Below are 17,976 nucleotides of genomic sequence, written 5' to 3'. Positions count from 1 at the left end.
AAGAGAAAAGCCATTGCCTACATTGAGTTGTAGGATTAGAGACCAAGGTCACAGAAATGAAAGGACAGCCTGTGAATGATCTCTATGTGGATGAATTATGCACATGCCATTACTTATGTTCAGAGATATTTCTCTCCCTAAGCAAGCACTTTTTTTTAGAAATAAGAACATATTTGAGCTTAATCTTGGTCAGGTATTTTTCCTTTCCCAGATCAGTGAGAATAACAATTGGACTGTGGTTCCCACTGTGTAGGTAATGTCTTCAGATGCTCCCTCCTCAGGCATCAGCTTCATTTAAGGGGGTGTTTCATGATGTTTCTGGGAGCCAAATGATTAGCAGCATGGAACCAGTCCAGAGGAGGTCACTTGATCTGTGTTATATACTTGAAAGAGCTGATTTTTAGGGTCCTGAAGCTGAATAATTGTAAATTAAGACACACAAGGTAAACAGAGAAGGCAAGTCTGTATCACAACCTCTCCCAAGCCTATCTTTCTCTGTCATTTTTTAAAAAAGAAAAGATCTTTTTAAAGATAGTGTTAAACAACTTTCAAGGCTACTTCTAAATTTTCTGGAGATTTGGGGAAGCATAGGTTGTACGTGCGAGCTATACTACAACCTCAGTTTTCACAGTTGCACAAGTTGCATGTTGCTTGCTTTGTACAGTTTGATGTATTTCTATGAAGTGGGTTAGAATGAATCAATTATTATCTGGTTTTGAAGAGACCTAATTTGGTGTTCAATAATTCAAGCATATCTTCTCAATATCAAAATATATTTGTTAGGCATTCACAATCAAAAGAATAAGAAAATGTTCTCCCTGTGTAGACCAGCATTCATGTCTGTAGACCTGAGCCTGCAGATGCATATGCCCACCTGCTGCTATCTCCCAGTTAATCACAAGGATTGTCTTGAATGCTTAATAATGCTGGATGGAGAGCTGTAGTGCCTTGCCCTTCAATTAATATAGTGAACATTTAGGTCTCAGTGACACTGAGTTTCAGCACATGATACATTTCAATGTAAAATGAAATCCAGATATGACTGTTTTTCAAAATAGATTTATTTCCTTCACTGAGAACTACTACAGTATGACGTATATAAAATTCATAGATACACTTTATTCAAAGGACCATAGACTTATAGAATGTCACAGTCATAGAAAAATCTAGAATTACTTTTCCGCTTGCTGAAACCACATTTACTGGGCAGCTGCACTGTGCCAGACATCAATATGAGCATTGAGGAAAGAAATGTGAATAGGGTTCTCACTCCATCAGAGAAGGAGACAGATAATAACTGTGTTAGTAAATTTATGCATGAGATCATTGTAACTAGTTATACGTATTATTAAGAAAATGAAAAGGATTTGGAGGGTAGAGACAAATGGGACAGAATAGGTATTTCCAACTTTTAAACAGTGGAGAACATCACCATAAAACTGCTGAAAGGAGATCATTTGGTCGTTATTTATGTATGTTCTCCTATTGCAACTTATACCCAATGGACTAATCACCCTTACCCTATGTCCGCTGCCCAAGGATAATGAACATTGCCGACTTGAGGATCTCAGTATTTCTTGTTGTTAAACAGTGAGTGTTTGATTTTAATCATTTGTTTGCATATTTTTGTTTCTCAGAGAATAGGATTTTCAAAGTCATATTTGATTCATTTCTGCATCCTATCCACTTGATACAAAGTTTGCAGTCCATACAAATGATTAATGAATGAAGGAATGAGAAATGAGCTAATCATTCTATTTTATACAAAATCCTATTTCTCAGAATATCCCATACTAAACTTCAAGCCTTGTCTTTATACCTTCCCCTTGAACCTAGTATTATTCTCTTAGCAACACTTGAAGGAATCTCATTATAGATGTTAATCTATCTCTCTTTCATGTCCTCATTTGCCCAATAACATGTAATATTTTCAGACTAAAAGGCATTTACTGCATTAATTCTGGATAATATTTAAATTTGCCCCATTCTTGACAATAATCTCATAGTTAACTCAGTTGCTTAGCTTTCTTTTCAAAGAAAATGTTTTAAAGCATTTCAGAATGATTAATATCACCATCTTACACCTTCATATCTCATCCCACTAGAAAGAATTTAAGTATAATAATATGCATGGAGTTGTCAACTCCTATAATGATTATGCCTCCTTCTAGATACTTCCTGAAATACTTGCCTATGTCTGTCTTAGAATTAACTATTTTTATAAGTAGGGATATATCCTAAGATAATTATAAACAGTAGAGTGAATTTATAAATAAGTAGCATAATTTATTATTTTCAAGTATTGTGCACTATACATAATTGTGTATGCTGTATAGCTTTATGCCAGCATTACCACAAACCTCTGAGTAATTGGTTGTGGTAGAATTTAAGATTGGTACAGTGTTATTAAGAAGGTAATGGAGATTACAATCAGATAGAATACTTGATTGGTAAGCCACAAAGGTTTCCTTTGTCTTTCTATATCTGTGCAGGTTGGCTAAATGTCTCTCTAAAGGTTGCATTTTCAAAAAATGGTAGTCTTAGCTTTTTAGGAGGATGGAAATTTTGACAAAAAGTCAGGAATCTTGCCTATTTTCCTGATCAGCTATGGCATTACTTTATTTGTTGAATTCTTCATTTAGTGGAGCATTAAGTCTTTGACTATAATATAAATTAAAATATACTCTTGAAAAATAATAAATAAAACATTAAATTAAAAAATTCACACAGTGTTTCAAAAGTAATGCCTGTGCTGTTTGTTAATCTGTTGTCCTGACAGGTTTTAGTAGCTTGCAGGAATTGCAAGGAAATTTCTTGTTTTCTGACTGGTAGGCTCTAAAATTTTAGTTATTTTTCTGTTTCTTAACCTAGTAGGGTACAGTTTCATTTCCATGTGAAATGAATTTTTAATGAAGTACATTTAGAATCTTCATTGTAATATAGAATACATGCAATTTGGTATGTGTTTGTGTGTGTGTATTATTTACAGGTATGTTTCTTTTTTTTTCAATATTTATTTATTTGAAAGTCAGAGTTACAGAGAGAGAGAGACAGAACTTTCATCTGCTTTTTCACTCCTCAGATGGCTGCAATAGCCTAGGTTGAGCCAAAGCCAGGAGCCAGGAGCTTCTTCCAGGTTCAGGGCAATGAACAATTGGGACATATATTGCTTTTTTCATGCCATTTTTAGCAGGGAGCTGGAATGAAAGGTGAACAGCTGAGTCATGAGCCAGCGTTTATATGGGACGCTGGCATCTCAGGAGGTGGTTTTACCATCTATGCCACAACAACGGCCCCGGTTCTATTTCTTTTGAATACTGACTAATACAAGGCATGGTATATGATTGTAGTGCAACCATCATGGGGAAGGCCAAGAATGAGCCTCCCTCTGAAATTCACTACAGTTCAGGCTGAATAGTCACACACACACACACACAGTTTGCATGTGAAACATTCCAGGTAGAATAGTAAAAATTATGACAGTTTCAACAACATAAAAATTGTGGATACAATGTTCCTGAAATTTCCAATTATGTCAGCAGTATATCTCCTGCAAGGATCAAATGATGATGGAACATGACAGTGGACTGCTGAAAACTCGATCTAGCAGGAATACTATTTGCAGCAATTATGATGCACATAGTATCTTTGTTAGAGTGGGTTGGCATGCTGTAAAATGAAAATAATGTATCTAGAAGCATACAATAGCAGTGTAGGAGATCAAGAGTAGACCATGTGAACTTAAAGCTCCTTGTCATCTACCACTTATGTCTTAGTAACTCTTCCTCTGCAGACATCCATGGCTTCTGGGGTCAACACCATAACAGGCTGACAGAGGAGTGACAACTTGCTGGCTTCACATGTTTGTCAGCTGCAATTTTAGGTGCATGTCAAAAGTACTCTGTGGTTGTACTGAAGCCTCCTTAAGGGTTGGAAGCAAGATAGCAGTGATTGGGAAATTGGGAGAAATTTAGTCTGTGTGCCCAGCTAGCTACTTTGAACATAAATTAAAGTTGTCTAAGAGTTGTGTGTATGCATGTGTACACATATCTCTACACACATGCAGGATTATGAATGATGGTTGTGAATTGACTTCATAGCCAAAAGCTTGGAAATTCAAGGTGAAAAATGCTTGAGGAATAGGCACATGATTGGCTGGGCTTACTGTGATTGAACATTAAGTGTGTATCACATATTAAAACACATTTTTAAAAAATTGGGAGGCTCTGAACCAAAGATAAACAAAAAATGTTCCAAGTTTCTATCAGCTAGTCTTGTCAACAGCCATATATCAGTCCTGGGGAAACAGGTATACGAAGAAAAGAACCTGGTGGCACAGGTAGAGATTATGCATTGATCCAACAACTAGAGCTCCCATTACTAAGAATGATATAGAAATATCCATTTCATGAGCTGCAGAGATCTTTCAAGACCATTTTGACATTCCTCCTGTTGAAAAGGCAATGACTGATCTGGATTATCAGTACATATTCCAAGCATGAGTTTTCATTTTCCACTTGAATGACTTCAGTCAGCACTCATACCTAAAGGCAGACACATATTTTACCTTTTAATGTAGGATTCTGAACAATATTGCAACAAAGTAGATGACATAGTACCTTACCTTAAGGATGGATAGCAATAAGTTTACAATTACAGAGTCCGCAGATTTCATACTATGTTCTTTAGAACCTGACAACTTGACTAAGATATGGAAAAGCCTGTTGGAGGTATGACTATGAACTCTACTTGGAGATACTACTTTGCATAGATGAAGTGTCATCCTCCAGGGCTCTGTGCATACTCGAAATGAGTAATATGCAATGCTATATTATCAATAGGCTAATTGGATTGGCTGAGGAAACAAAGAATTAAACTTAGGAGTGGCTATGCTTGCTAGCACTTCCAGTGACTCACTAGGGAAATTTGTGTTTGCTACCCTGCCACAATTCTGGGCTCTGTAAATTTAGACATCCTAGTTTCTAAAAGTGAATTTCTTCCAACAAGAGACTCCCATTAAACCTTCAGCCATGGCTCACATTCTGTCACACAGGGTTCCTCATGCCAAGAGACAAGGAAAGGAATTATCATCCTGGCAGATGGAATTAATCCTGGTCATTATGAAGACAGAACTACTTTTACCTAGTGGGTGCAAGGAAGATTGCTTAGCACCCAGATAATACACACTTTAGGATTCTTGTTCAATTTTGATGATAAGTGAACAAATTTACCAATCATGGCTTAAGAAAGCATGGTAAGCAGGGGCTTGGATTGGATTCTTTTTTCTGCTTTTTTGTTTGTTTGTTTTGTTTTTTTTTTTTTTAAACTTAATTCCCCACGGTGTACTTTAGCACTTCTAAGATTAGTTGAACATGTATCTCTGGGTTTATTTCTGGGCTTTCAATTCTGTTTCATTGATCTCTATATCATTGATGCTAGTTTCGTGTACTTAAATATTTATTTATTTGAGAGGCAGAGTTAGAGAGATAGAGGGGTCTTTCATCTGCTGGTTCATTCTCCAAATGGCACAACAGCCAGAGGAGGGCCGATCTCAAGCCAAGAGCTTCCTCTAGGTCTCTCGTGAGGGCGCAGGGGCCCAAGCACTTAGATCATCCTCCACTACCTTCCTAGGCCATCAGCATGGAGCTGGATTGGAAGAAGAGCAACCGGGACACGAACCAGCACCCATAATCCACAGCACTTGCCTGGGCTTGGATTCTTAATTCATGAGATTCTGGATTTCCTAATGAGACTTCCTGGTTCATTTTGGAGGGTAATAAAAAATGAGTAGCAGACATTTGGTGCAATGATTAAGATGCTGCTTGGGATGCCAGTGTCCCATATCAGAGTGCCTGGGTTCATGTCCCAGCTTTGCTTCCACATTCCCGATGAGGCAGGCAGTAGGCAAGCACTCAAATGTTTAGGTCACTGCCACGGAGTGAGACTCAAGTTGAGTTCCCAGATCCTAACTTCCCAGCCCTGTCTGTTGCTGATATTTGGAGAATGAATAACCACATGTGAGATCTTTATTTCTCTGACTTTCAACTCAAATATATAGCCATAAATTATTTTTTAAAAAACTGGTGGGAAAGTAACAGAATGTTGATCACTATCTGAGAACTAAAATCCTCTGAAACAGCTTTTTTTTTTCCTTCAGACAAAATAATAAGCAAAAATATATTACAGTAGGAAGGGACTATCATTCACCTACTAAACTTCTCTAAGTTTTTGTAGGAAAAGAGATTAACTGGACTCCTGAAGGGGTAGCTCCTAAAATCCACTAAGTAAGACTAATGGGACTGAATGAAGTTAAAGTGGGTTAAAGAGAGTAGATTTGGTAGAATTCCCAAATATTCCTCATTTACAGGATGAAGCTTGCATTCTACTAGCTGCTGTGTTGTGGGTTAACAACTGTCAGTTTACCATTCCTTGGAAATTGCCCTCACCAGATCTGAGCCACTTATGGCCCCCTCCTAGCCATAGCCTTTGAGTAATGATAACATAAGTGCACAACAGTCTGTCCCATTTGCCGCAAAGCAGAATGACTCTGCACAGTCAGGCCAGCTGCAGAGCTCTGCAGGACCATTTGAAGTCTTTATTGTGCCAGCATTGCAATTCAGCACTCTCTCTACCGAATACTGTTTCCACTTGTGGATACAGGTGTTGAACTTTAGAATTCTTTCCAGTAAATTTCTGCTGAAACACGTATCTTAGAGTTTGTTTCCCAACAGCATGTATGCCCCCACGGAGACTAAGAAATGAGTGAAGAAGGAGAATAACAGGGATCTGATGCTTGGAACATTGAATTCAGGAATCAGAGCTGCCTGGTGTTGCAGGATGTTTTTTGCCAAGCAGATGCTGAGATGAAATTTAGCCTGCCTGATATTTATTAGGGACCAACACCTTGACCTCCAGTGCAATGTCTGAATTACATTTGGACCATCAGTGCCATCTCACCTTTGATCAATGTCCTGTCCTTTATACACTTGCTTGACTTCATCTTTGGATGCAGGCAGCTCCAGGATGAAGTTGTCCTTAGACAGATCAGCTCTGAGACTCGGACAGGCTCTGAAGAAACTGTCAGCTGGAGGCTTGGGTTGACCATGCTTTTGGCACTTGGAGCATAAAATCTTTTTGTGAAGTGGGATCTAGGGATGACATTTCCATGTTTGTTACATCAGACAGTGAATGGGTTAAGGCTCTAACATTTATCTGGTTACCTTACTCAGATACCTAATCTCTTGAATTTTGCTTCTCCTTTTGAAAAAAGTTAATAATATTACTTAGTGTTTTTCTTACTGTGAAAGTAAAATCAGGGAGCACATGTGAAGTATTTTTTATAGGACTGCTTCATATGAGTTAGGCTGCTTTTATGGTAATGATTATTAAGTAATAAGAACTTTGTAATTCACTATAGAATTCACTACTTAGAAGTGTTGAGAAACAAGAAATTCCTTTCTGTTATACAAAAATGTGACCAATTACATTGTAAGGAACTTTAATGCTTAGGTTTTGGAGTTCCTATATAGTCACGTGTCAGCACTAACTAGAGGGCTCTTTAAAATACAAGTTTTCAAATCATTTCTGCAGAACTATAATACTATAAATATGGGGAAATATTAGTCCATGTTTATGCCGTCATTTTATTCTTATCAATATATTCAGTAGGGTAAGGCAATCCTTCAAGTATTGTCAGATATGCATTGTCACAATCCTTTGACTCCTAAAGGAGATGACACTTAGAGTGTTTCAACAATGTGCATTAATACATTAGTAAAAAGTATACATGTTTATAACAGCAAGATTATATATATTAAAAGTACCCTAAAGAACACTTATAAATTTTACTTTTAGCTAATATGAATGTTTATGAAAACAAAAACTGAAACATGTGTATAATTTTTGCCTCAGAGGAATCCATGTTGAAATTGCTCTTTGTTAAATCATCTTTATGATCGTGTTCTTTAGACCATTTTCAAATTTATCTTAATTCTGTTCAGTGTGCAATGACTTTATTTTTGAATTATTGTATATGATTTAAGTTTGATGTGTCAAACTTTTGGAAAAAAGTCCAAGCTTCTAACATGTAATTTTTATTGCCTTACAAATTATCATTATCATTGTATAATTTATATATAACAAAAAGAACATATTTTAATTATACAGTTTGATAACTTCAGCAAACTAATATATTCCTGTAATACCACTACTTTGAAATCAACCAGTGTGCTTAAGGCATTCACTGATGTGATTTCAGCCTAGAGATTACTTTTGTTCATTGCATAACTTCTTGTACATTTAATTATGTAAGATGGATTGTTATATATCTGAGTTCTTTAGCTAAGTGTATTTTTTTGAGATTTGCCTGATTTTGTGTGCTCCTTTTTATTGCTGGTTACTGTATAACTACAAGATATACCACATTTGAATTACTGTTTACCAGTTGGTGGACATTTGACATTTTTATTTTTTATCTAATTTGAGATACTGATTAGTAAATTTGCTGTGAATATTTGACTGCAAGTCTTTGTGTATGCATATTAGTTAATTTCATGTGAGTAAGCAAATACCTAGGAATGGAATTGATTGTTAATATAGCAGATGAATTCTGAACTTTGTAAGATACTGACAAGCTTTTTTCTAAGAGTTGGACTGTTTTGCATTTCTTTCAGAAATACTGGAGATTACTAGTTGGCCTACATCAGTGCCTACATTTGATATTCTTGAGATTACTCTGCCAGCCCAGAATATTATATCCTGCAGAGTTCTCATTTGTGAATGAAAGAGAAATAAAGACCTTTCATAGCAAACAGAAATTGAAAGAATTTGTCACCACTTGTCCAGCCTTGCAAAAGATGCTTAAGGATGTGTTACACACAGAAACAGAAAAACACGGCCATCAATACAAAATAAGGTAAAGGAAAAAAACCTCCCAGTAAAAGATCACAGGAAGTTCAAAGCATATATTAGAAATATCTTTGAAAAAATTGCAGGGCAAAGTTACCACTTATCAATAGTCATATTGAATGTAAATGGCCTCAAATCTCCAGTTAAAAAGCACAGACTTGCTGAATGGATTAAAAAACAAAACCCATCTATTTGCTGCTTACAAGAAACACATCTTTACAACAAAGATGCATGCGAACTGAAAGTGAAAGGCTGGAAAAAGATATTCCATGCCAACAGAAGAGCTGGTATAGCCATCTTACTATCAGACAAAATAAACTTTAACACAAAAACTGTTAAGAGAGAAAAAGAAGGGCACTATATAATAATTAAGGGATCAATTCAACAGAAAGATGTAACTATTATAAACATATATGCACCTAATTACAGGACACTGGTTTATTTAAAAGATATGTTAAGGGACTTAAAGGGAGAGTTAGACTCCAATACAATAGTATTGGGGGACTTCAATACTCCAATTAAGAAATAGACAGATCAACCAGACAGAAGATCAACAAGGAAACAGCACATTTAATTGACACTATAGCCCAAATGGATCTAACAGACATCTACAGAACTTTTCATCCTACACTTAAAGAATACACATTCTTCCCAGTAGTACTTGGAACCTACTCTAGGATTGACCATATTCTAGGCCATAAAGCAGTCTCAGCAAGTTCAAAATAATTGAAATAATAGCATTCATCTTCACAGACCACAGTGGAATGAAGCTGGAAATTAGCAACTCAGGAATACCCAGGGCAAACACTTAGAGAGTGAACAACATGCTCCTGAATAAACAGTGGGTCACAGAAGAAATCAAAAGAGAAATCAAAAATTTCTGGAGGTAAATGAGGATAACAACACAACATATCCAAACTTATAGAATACAGCAAAAGCAGTGTTAAGAGGAAAATTTATGGCAATAGGTGCCTATATCAAGAAATTGGAAAGGCACCAAATAAGGGAGCTTTCAATGCATCTCAAGGATCTAGAAAAACCGCAGCAAACCAGATCCAAAACTGTAGGATATTAGAAATCAGAGAAAAAATCAACAGAATTGAATCAAAAAAAATTAAAAGGATCAGCTAAACGAAGAGCTGGATTTTTGAAAAATCAAAAAAAAAAAAAAAAACTGACACACTACTGGCACAACAAATTAAAAAAAGAAGAGAACAGACCCAAATCCATAAAATCAGAGATGAAAAAGGGAATGTAACAACAGACACCACAGAAATAAAAAGAATCATCAGAAATTACTACAAGGACTTGTATGCCAGCAAACAGGGAAACCTATCAGAAAGGGATAGATTCCTGGACACATGCAACCTACTAAATTGAATCATGAAGACATAGAAAACCTAAACAGACCCATAACAGACAGAAATTGAATCATTAATAAAGTCCCTCCCAACAAAGAAAATCCCAGGACCGGATGGATTTACTGCTGAATTCTACCAGACCTTTAAAGAAGAACTGACTCCAATTCTTCTCAAACTATTCAGAACAATCAAAAAAGAGGGAGTCCTCCCAAATTCTTTCTATGAAGCCAGCATCACCTTAATCCCTAAGCCTCAAAAAGATGCAGCATTGAAATAAAATTACAGACCAATATCCCTGATGAACATAGACACAAAAATCCTCAATAAAATTCTGTCCAATAGAATGCAACAACACAGCAGAAAGATCATCCACCCAGACCAAGTGGGATTTATCCCTGGAATGCAGGGTTGGTTCAATGTTCACAAATCAATCAATGTGATACACCACATTAACAGAAGAAAAACCATATGATTATCTCAATAGAAGAAGAGAAAGCATTCGATAAAATACAACACCCTTTCATGATAAAAACTCTAAGCAAATTGGGTATAGAAGGAACATTCCTCAATAAATTCAAGGTAATTTATGAAAAAACCACAGCCAGCATCCTATTGAATGGGAAAAAGTTGAAAGCATTTCCACTGAGATCTGGTACCAGACAGGGATGCCCACTCTCACCACTGCTATTCAATATAGTTCTGGAGGTTCTAGCCAGAGCTATTAGGCAAGAAAAAGAAATTAAAGGGATACAAATTGGGAAGGAAGAACTCAAACTATCCCTTTTTGCAGATGATATGCTTCTTTGTTTAGGGGATCCAAAGAACCATACTAAGAGACTATTGGAACTCATAGAAGAGTTTGGCAAGTAGCAGGATATAAAATCAAAGCACCTAAATCAACAGTCTTTGTATACACAGGCAATAGCATGGCTGAGAAAGAACTTCTAAGATCAATCCCACTCACAATAGCTACAAAACAACCCAATTCCTTGGAGTAAATTTAACCAAGGATGTTAAAGATCTCTACGCTGAGAATTTACAAAATCTTAGAGAAAGAAATAGAAAAGGATACCAAATGATGGAAAAATCTTCCATGCTCATGGATTGGAAGAATCAATATCATCAAAATGTCCATTCTCCCAAAAGCAATTTATAGGTACAGTGGAATTTAAAAAAAATAGTTTACTTATTAACTTGAAAAATGAGAGAGCTAACTTTCATTCCAGTATCTTCACTCCCAGATGGCCATAACATCCAGGCCTGGTCCAGTACAAAGCCAGGAGCCAGGAGTTTCATCTTTTTCCCCAAATAGGTTACAGCAGTCCAAGCACTTGAGCCATGTATCTGGGTCGGGAATGGAGAGTCCAAGACACGAACGGGCACTCATATGGAATGCTTGCATCACAGGTGGCTGCTTTACCCAATATTCCATGACTCTGGACTCCAGAGCATTCTTTACAGAGGATGATATTGTATTCTCTTCAGGGATCAGTGCATTTCTATGTCAGGATTTGCTGTCCACTGCTCATACTGTTCTTACATCCCAGCCTTACTTGAGCCTGAATAGCTAATTCAGAGGTACTGCTGTACTATTTTATGAAATACAAACAGCTGTTGAAAATACAAGTGTGTTCTTTGATTCTGAAGAAATTTACATGAGCTGTGAAGTAAGACACATGAAATTATTACAAGCTACACTTCCAAATTTCATCCAAATATTTCTCTCCCCCACCTCGTTTTCCCTCACACACTCACAGAACAGAGGTGGTAGTGCCACATGGAAAAAAAGGGGAAATAGTTGTCTAGCTTAGTTGTTTATAAAAGTCCCCTAGTTCTAGAAATACTTTCAAGTATCAAAATCATATAAATATTTTCTGTCTCTATCAGTGACATCAAGACTATCTTTTGACCACAAACACTTGTATATACAAACAAAAAGACTATAAAATTGTCAAACAATTTACCATTTGTACAAGGCATTTTTGAATGTCTAGAAAATGCAGACTAATAAAAATATGCATTTTATTTTTATATGAATTATTTTGCTGAGTAATATCTCCTATATTTAATAGTTTCATGCTACTAGAAATTATAGGTGTGAGATTCTGAAGAAAACTCAATATATATATATATATATTTTACTTGTAGACATATTTTTCTAAATACAGATTCACACATAATTTATTTTGGATGATTTCATTTAATATGGTTTAAAGTGGTTTAGTGTCATGTAGTAATTTCTCAATAATACGTAGATATTCTACATAATACTTAGATAGTATTTCCTGCATGTACTTACTAATATTCATCCATGTCTCAGGGTGCTATGGAATGATTCTTTCTATTTGAGGCAAATTTACAGCTATACCACCACACATAAACATGCTCTACAAACATCTGGCTATTTTTTTCTCAAAAGAACCAGATGTTTGGCTTAATCATATTGTTCCTCATGAGCAAGTTTTTAACATATAGAAACGAATGTGACTGATCCAGTTTTCTTTCTTTTTTTTTTTTTTTTTTTTTGACAGGCAGAGTGGACAGTGAGAGAGAGAGACAGAGAGAAAGGTCTTCCTTTGCCGTTGGTTCACCCTCCAATGGCCGCCGCGGCCGGCGCGCTGCGGCCGGCGCACCGCGCTGATCTGATGGCAGGAGCCAGGAGCCAGGTGCTTTTCCTGGTTTCCCATGGGGTGCAGGGCCCAAGCACCTGGGCCATCCTCCACTGCACTCCCGGGCCACAGCAGAGGGCTGGCCTGGAAGAGGGGCAACCGGGACAGAATCCGGCGCCCCGACCGGGACTAGAACCCGGTGTGCCGGCGCCGCTAGGCGGAGGATTAGCCTAGTGAGCCGCGGCGCCGGCTTGATCCAGTTTTATGAGGGGAAAAATGGAAACACTGGAAAGAATAGTTCTTTTAGGTTATGTTCCATGTTGCGTTAAGAACTGCTTTAGTGGAGCCAGCACTATGGAATAGTGGGTAAAGCCACCACCTTTGGTGCCGACATACCATATGGCACCAGTTCAAGTCCTGGCTGCTCCACTTCTGATCAGGCTCTCTAATATGGCCTGAGAAAGCAGTAGAAGATGGGCCAAGTCCTTGGGCCCCTGCACCCGTGTGGGAGACTCAGAAGAGGCTCCTGGATCCAAATCTGCACCGCTCCTGCCATTGCAGTCATCTGGGGAGTAAATCAGTGGATGGAAGATCTCTCTCTCTCTCTCAATCTCTCTCCAAACTCTGCCTTTCAAATAAACAAATCTTCAAAACAAAACAAAGAAAAAACAACAACTACAACAAAAAAAACTGGTTTAGTGGCCAGTGTTGTGATGCACTGGGTTAAGCTGCAGCCTGTAACACCTGCATCCCATATGAGTGCCGGTTTGAGTCCTGGCTGCTCCACCTCTGATTCAGCTCTCTGCTAATGCACCTGGGAGTGCAATGAAAGATGGCCCAAGTCCTTGGGCTCCTGGACTCACGTGGTGGGTTGAAAAATAAACTGTTGTATGCCAGGTAATTTTAGGGAAAAAAATAAAGACTACAAGATTGATTTCATTCCATGCTTCCTTTTATTCCCCTTGTTTCCAAATGTTTCATGGAGTTTCTGCATCTAAAATTGATTATTACATAAGATATTGTTTGACCTACCAGCTAAGACCCCAGTTAAAATGCCCAAGTCCCTAGAATATCAGAGTTTTAGTACCAGTTCTCTTGATTCTAGATTTATATTGACTAGACCCTGACAGGGTGATGGCTCAAGTGACTGGGTCACTGTCATTTCCTTTTTTTTTTAACTTTTATTTAATGAATATAAATTTCCAAAGTACAGCTTATGGATTACAATGGCTTCCCCCCCCCCATAACGTCCCTCCAGCCACAACCCTCCCCTTATCCACTCCCTCTCCCCTTCCATTCATATCAAGATTCATTTTCAATTCTCTTTATATACAGAAGATCAGTTTAGCATGCATTAAGTAAAGATTTCAACAGTTTGCTCCCACACAGAAACATAAAGTGAAAAATACTGTTTGAGTACTAGTTATAGCATTAAATCACAATGTAAAGCACATTAAGGACAGAGATCCTACATGAGGAGTAAGTGCACAGTGACTCTTGTTGTTGACTTAACAAATTGACACTCTTGTTTATGGCATCAGTAATCACCCTAGGTGCTTGTCATGGATTGCCAAGGCTATGGAAGCATTTTGAGTTCACTGACTCTGATCATATTTAGACAAGGCCATGGTCAAAGTGGAAGTTCTCTCCTCCCTTCAGAGAAAGGTACCTCCTTCTTTGATGACCCATTCTTTCCACTGGGATCTCACTCGTGGAGATCTTTCATTTAGGTTTTTTTTTCCCCCAGAGTGTCTTGGCTTTCCATGCCTGAAATAGTCTCATGGGCTTTTCAGCCGATCCGCATGCCTTAAGAGCTGATTCTGAGGCCAGAGTGCTGTTAGGACATTTGCCATTCTATGGGTCTGCTGTGTATCTCACTTCCCATGTTGCATCATTCTCTCCCTTTTTGATTCTATCAGCTAGTATTTGCAGACACTAGTCTTGTTTATGTGATCCCTTTGGTTCTTAGTCCTATCATTTTGATCAATTGTGAACAGAAATTGATCACTGGGACTAGTGAGATGGCATTGGTCCATGCCACCTCAATGGGATTTAATTCAAGTCCCCTGGTATGTTTCCAACTCTACCGTTTGAGGTAAGTCAGCTTGAGCATGTCCCGAATTGCACATCTCTTCCCTCTCTTATTCCCACTCTTATATTTAACAGTGCTCACTTTTCAGTTAAGTTTCAGCACTTAAGAAGAATTGTCTATTGATTACAGTATTCAACCAAAAGTATTAAGTAGAACAAACAAACAAAAAATACTAAGAGGGATAACATATTAAGCTGCTCATCAACAGTCAGGGTGAGGGCTGATCAAGTCACCTTTCACATAGTGTTCATTTCACTTCAACAGGTTTCCTTTTTGGTGCTCAGTTAGTTGTCACCTATCAAGGAGAACAAGTGGTATTTGTCCCTTTGGAATTGGCTTATTTCACTCAGCATAATGTTTTCCAAATTCTTAACAGGGATCACTTTTCAGTTAAAATTTAAACACCTAAGAATAATTGTGTGTTAATTACAGAGTTAAACCAATGTTACTAGAACAAAAAAAATATACTAAAATGGATAAAGTATTACATTGTACATCAACCATCAGGACAAGAGCTGATCAAGTCACTGTTTCTCACAGTGTCCATTTCACTTCAACAAGTTTCCCCTTTGGTGCTCAGTTAGTTGTCGCCAATCAGGGAGAACATATGATATTTGTCCCTTTGGGACTGGCTTAATTCACTCAGCATGATGTTTTCCAAATTCCCCCATCTTGTTGCAAATGACTGGGTTTCATTGTTTTTGACTGCTGTATAGTATTCTATAGAGTACATGTCCCAAATTTCTTTATCCAGTCTACTGTTGATGGGCATTTGGGTTGGTTCCAGGTCTTAGCTATTGTGAATTGAGCTGCAATAAACATTAATGTGCAGACTGCTTTTTTGTTTGCCAATTTAATTTCCTTTGGGTAAATTCCAAGGAGTGGGATGGCTGGGTTGAATGGTAGGGTTATATTCAGGTTTCTGAGGAATCTCCAGACTGACTTCCATAGTTGCTTAACCAGTTTGCATTCCCACCAACAGTGGGTTAGTGTCCCTTTTTCCCCACATCCTCTCCAGCATCTATTGTTGGTAGATTTCTGAATGTGAGCCATTCTAACCGGGATGAGGTGGAACCTCATTGTGGTTTTGATTTGCATTTCCCTGATTGCTAGTGATCTTGAACATTTTTTCATGTGTCTGTTGGCCATTTGGATTTCCTCTTTTGAAAAATGTCTCTTGAGGTCCTTGGCCCATCTCTTAAGTGGGTTGTTTGTTTTGATCTTGTGGAGTTTCTTGATTTCTTTGTAGATTCTGGTTATCAACCCTTTATCAGTTGCATATTTTGCAAATATATTTTCCCATTCTGTCGGTTGTCTCTTCACTTTCCTGCCTGTGTCTTTTGAAGTACAGAAACTTCTCAATTTGATGCAATCCCAAATGTTAATTTTGTCTTTGACTGCCTGTGCTTCTGGGGTGTTTTCCAAGAAGTCATTGCCAGTACCTATATCTTGCAGGGTTTTTCCAATTCTCTCTAATAATTTGATGGTATCAAGTCATAGATTTAAGTCTTTAATCCATGTTGAGTGGATTTTTGTGTAAGGTGAAAGGTAGGGGTCTTGCTTCATGGTTCTGCACGTGGAAATCCAATTTTCCCAGCACCATTTATTGAATAGACTGTCCTTACTCCAGGGATTGGTTTTGGGCCCTTGATCAAATATGAGTTGGCTGTAGATGTTTGGATTGATTTCTGGTGTTTCAATTCTGTTCCATTGGTCTATCCATCTGTTTCTGTACCAGTACCATGCTGTTTTGATTACAACTGCCCTGTAGTATGTCCTGAAATCTGGTATTGTGATGCCTCCGGCTTTGTTATTGTTGTACAAGATTGCTTTAGCTATTTGAGGTCTCTTGTGCCTCCATATGAATTTCAGCATCATTTTTTCTAGATCTGAGAAGAATGTGTTCGGTATCTTGATTGGGATTGTATTGAATCTATAAATTGCTTTTGGGAGAATGGACATTTTGATAATATTGATTCTTCCAATCCATGAGCATGGAAGATTTTTCAATTTCTTGGTATCCTCTTCTATTTCTTTCTTTAAGGTTTTGTAATTTTCATCATAGAGATCTTTAATGTCCTTGGTTAAGTTTATTCCAAGGTATTTGATTGTTTTTGTAGCTACTGTGAATGGGATTGATCTTAGAAGTTCTTTCTCAGCCATGCTATTGCCTGTGTATACAAAGACTGTTGATTTTTGTGCATTGATTTTATACCCTGCTACTTTGCCAAAATCTTCTATGAGTTCCAATAGTCTCTTAATAGAGTTCTTTGGGTCCCCTAAATAAAGAATCATGTCATCTGCAAAGAGGGATAGTTTGAGTTCTTCTTTCCCAATTTGTATCCCTTTAATTTCTTTTTCTTGCCTAATAGCTCTGGCTAGAACTTCCAGAACTATATTGAATAGCAGTGGTGAGAGTGGGCATCCCTGTCTGGTACCAGATCTCAGTGGAAATGCTTCCAACTTTTCCCCATTCAATAGGATGTTGGCTGTGGGTTTTTCAGATTGCTTTGATTGTATTGAGGAATGTTCCTTCCATACCCAGTTTGCTTAGAGTTTTCATCATGAACGGGTGTTGTATTTTATCAAATGCTTTCTCGGCATCTATTGAGATAATCATATGATTTTTCTTCTGCAGTCTGTTAATGTGGTGTATCACATTGATTGATTTGTGAACATTGAACCATCCCTGCATTCCAGGGATAAATCCCACTTGGTCTGGGTGGATGATCTTTCTGCTGTGTTGTTGCATTCTATTGGCGAGAATTTTATTGAGGATTTTTGCATCTATGTTCATCAGGGATATTGGTCTGCAATTCTCTTTCAGTGCTGCATCATTTTGAGATTTGGGATTAAGGTGATGCTGGCTTCATAGAAAGAATTTGGGAGGACTCCCTCTTTTTTGATTGTTCTGAATAGTTTGAGAAGAATTGGAGTTAGTTCTTCTTTAAATGTCTGGTAGAATTCAGCAGTGAATCCATCTTGGACATACGTCATAAGCAGAGCG

Source organism: Oryctolagus cuniculus, chromosome 3 (assembly GCF_964237555.1).
Source record: "Oryctolagus cuniculus chromosome 3, mOryCun1.1, whole genome shotgun sequence".
NCBI classification, from domain to species: Eukaryota; Metazoa; Chordata; class Mammalia; order Lagomorpha; family Leporidae; genus Oryctolagus; species Oryctolagus cuniculus.
This window is presented reverse-complemented; position numbering follows the sequence as displayed.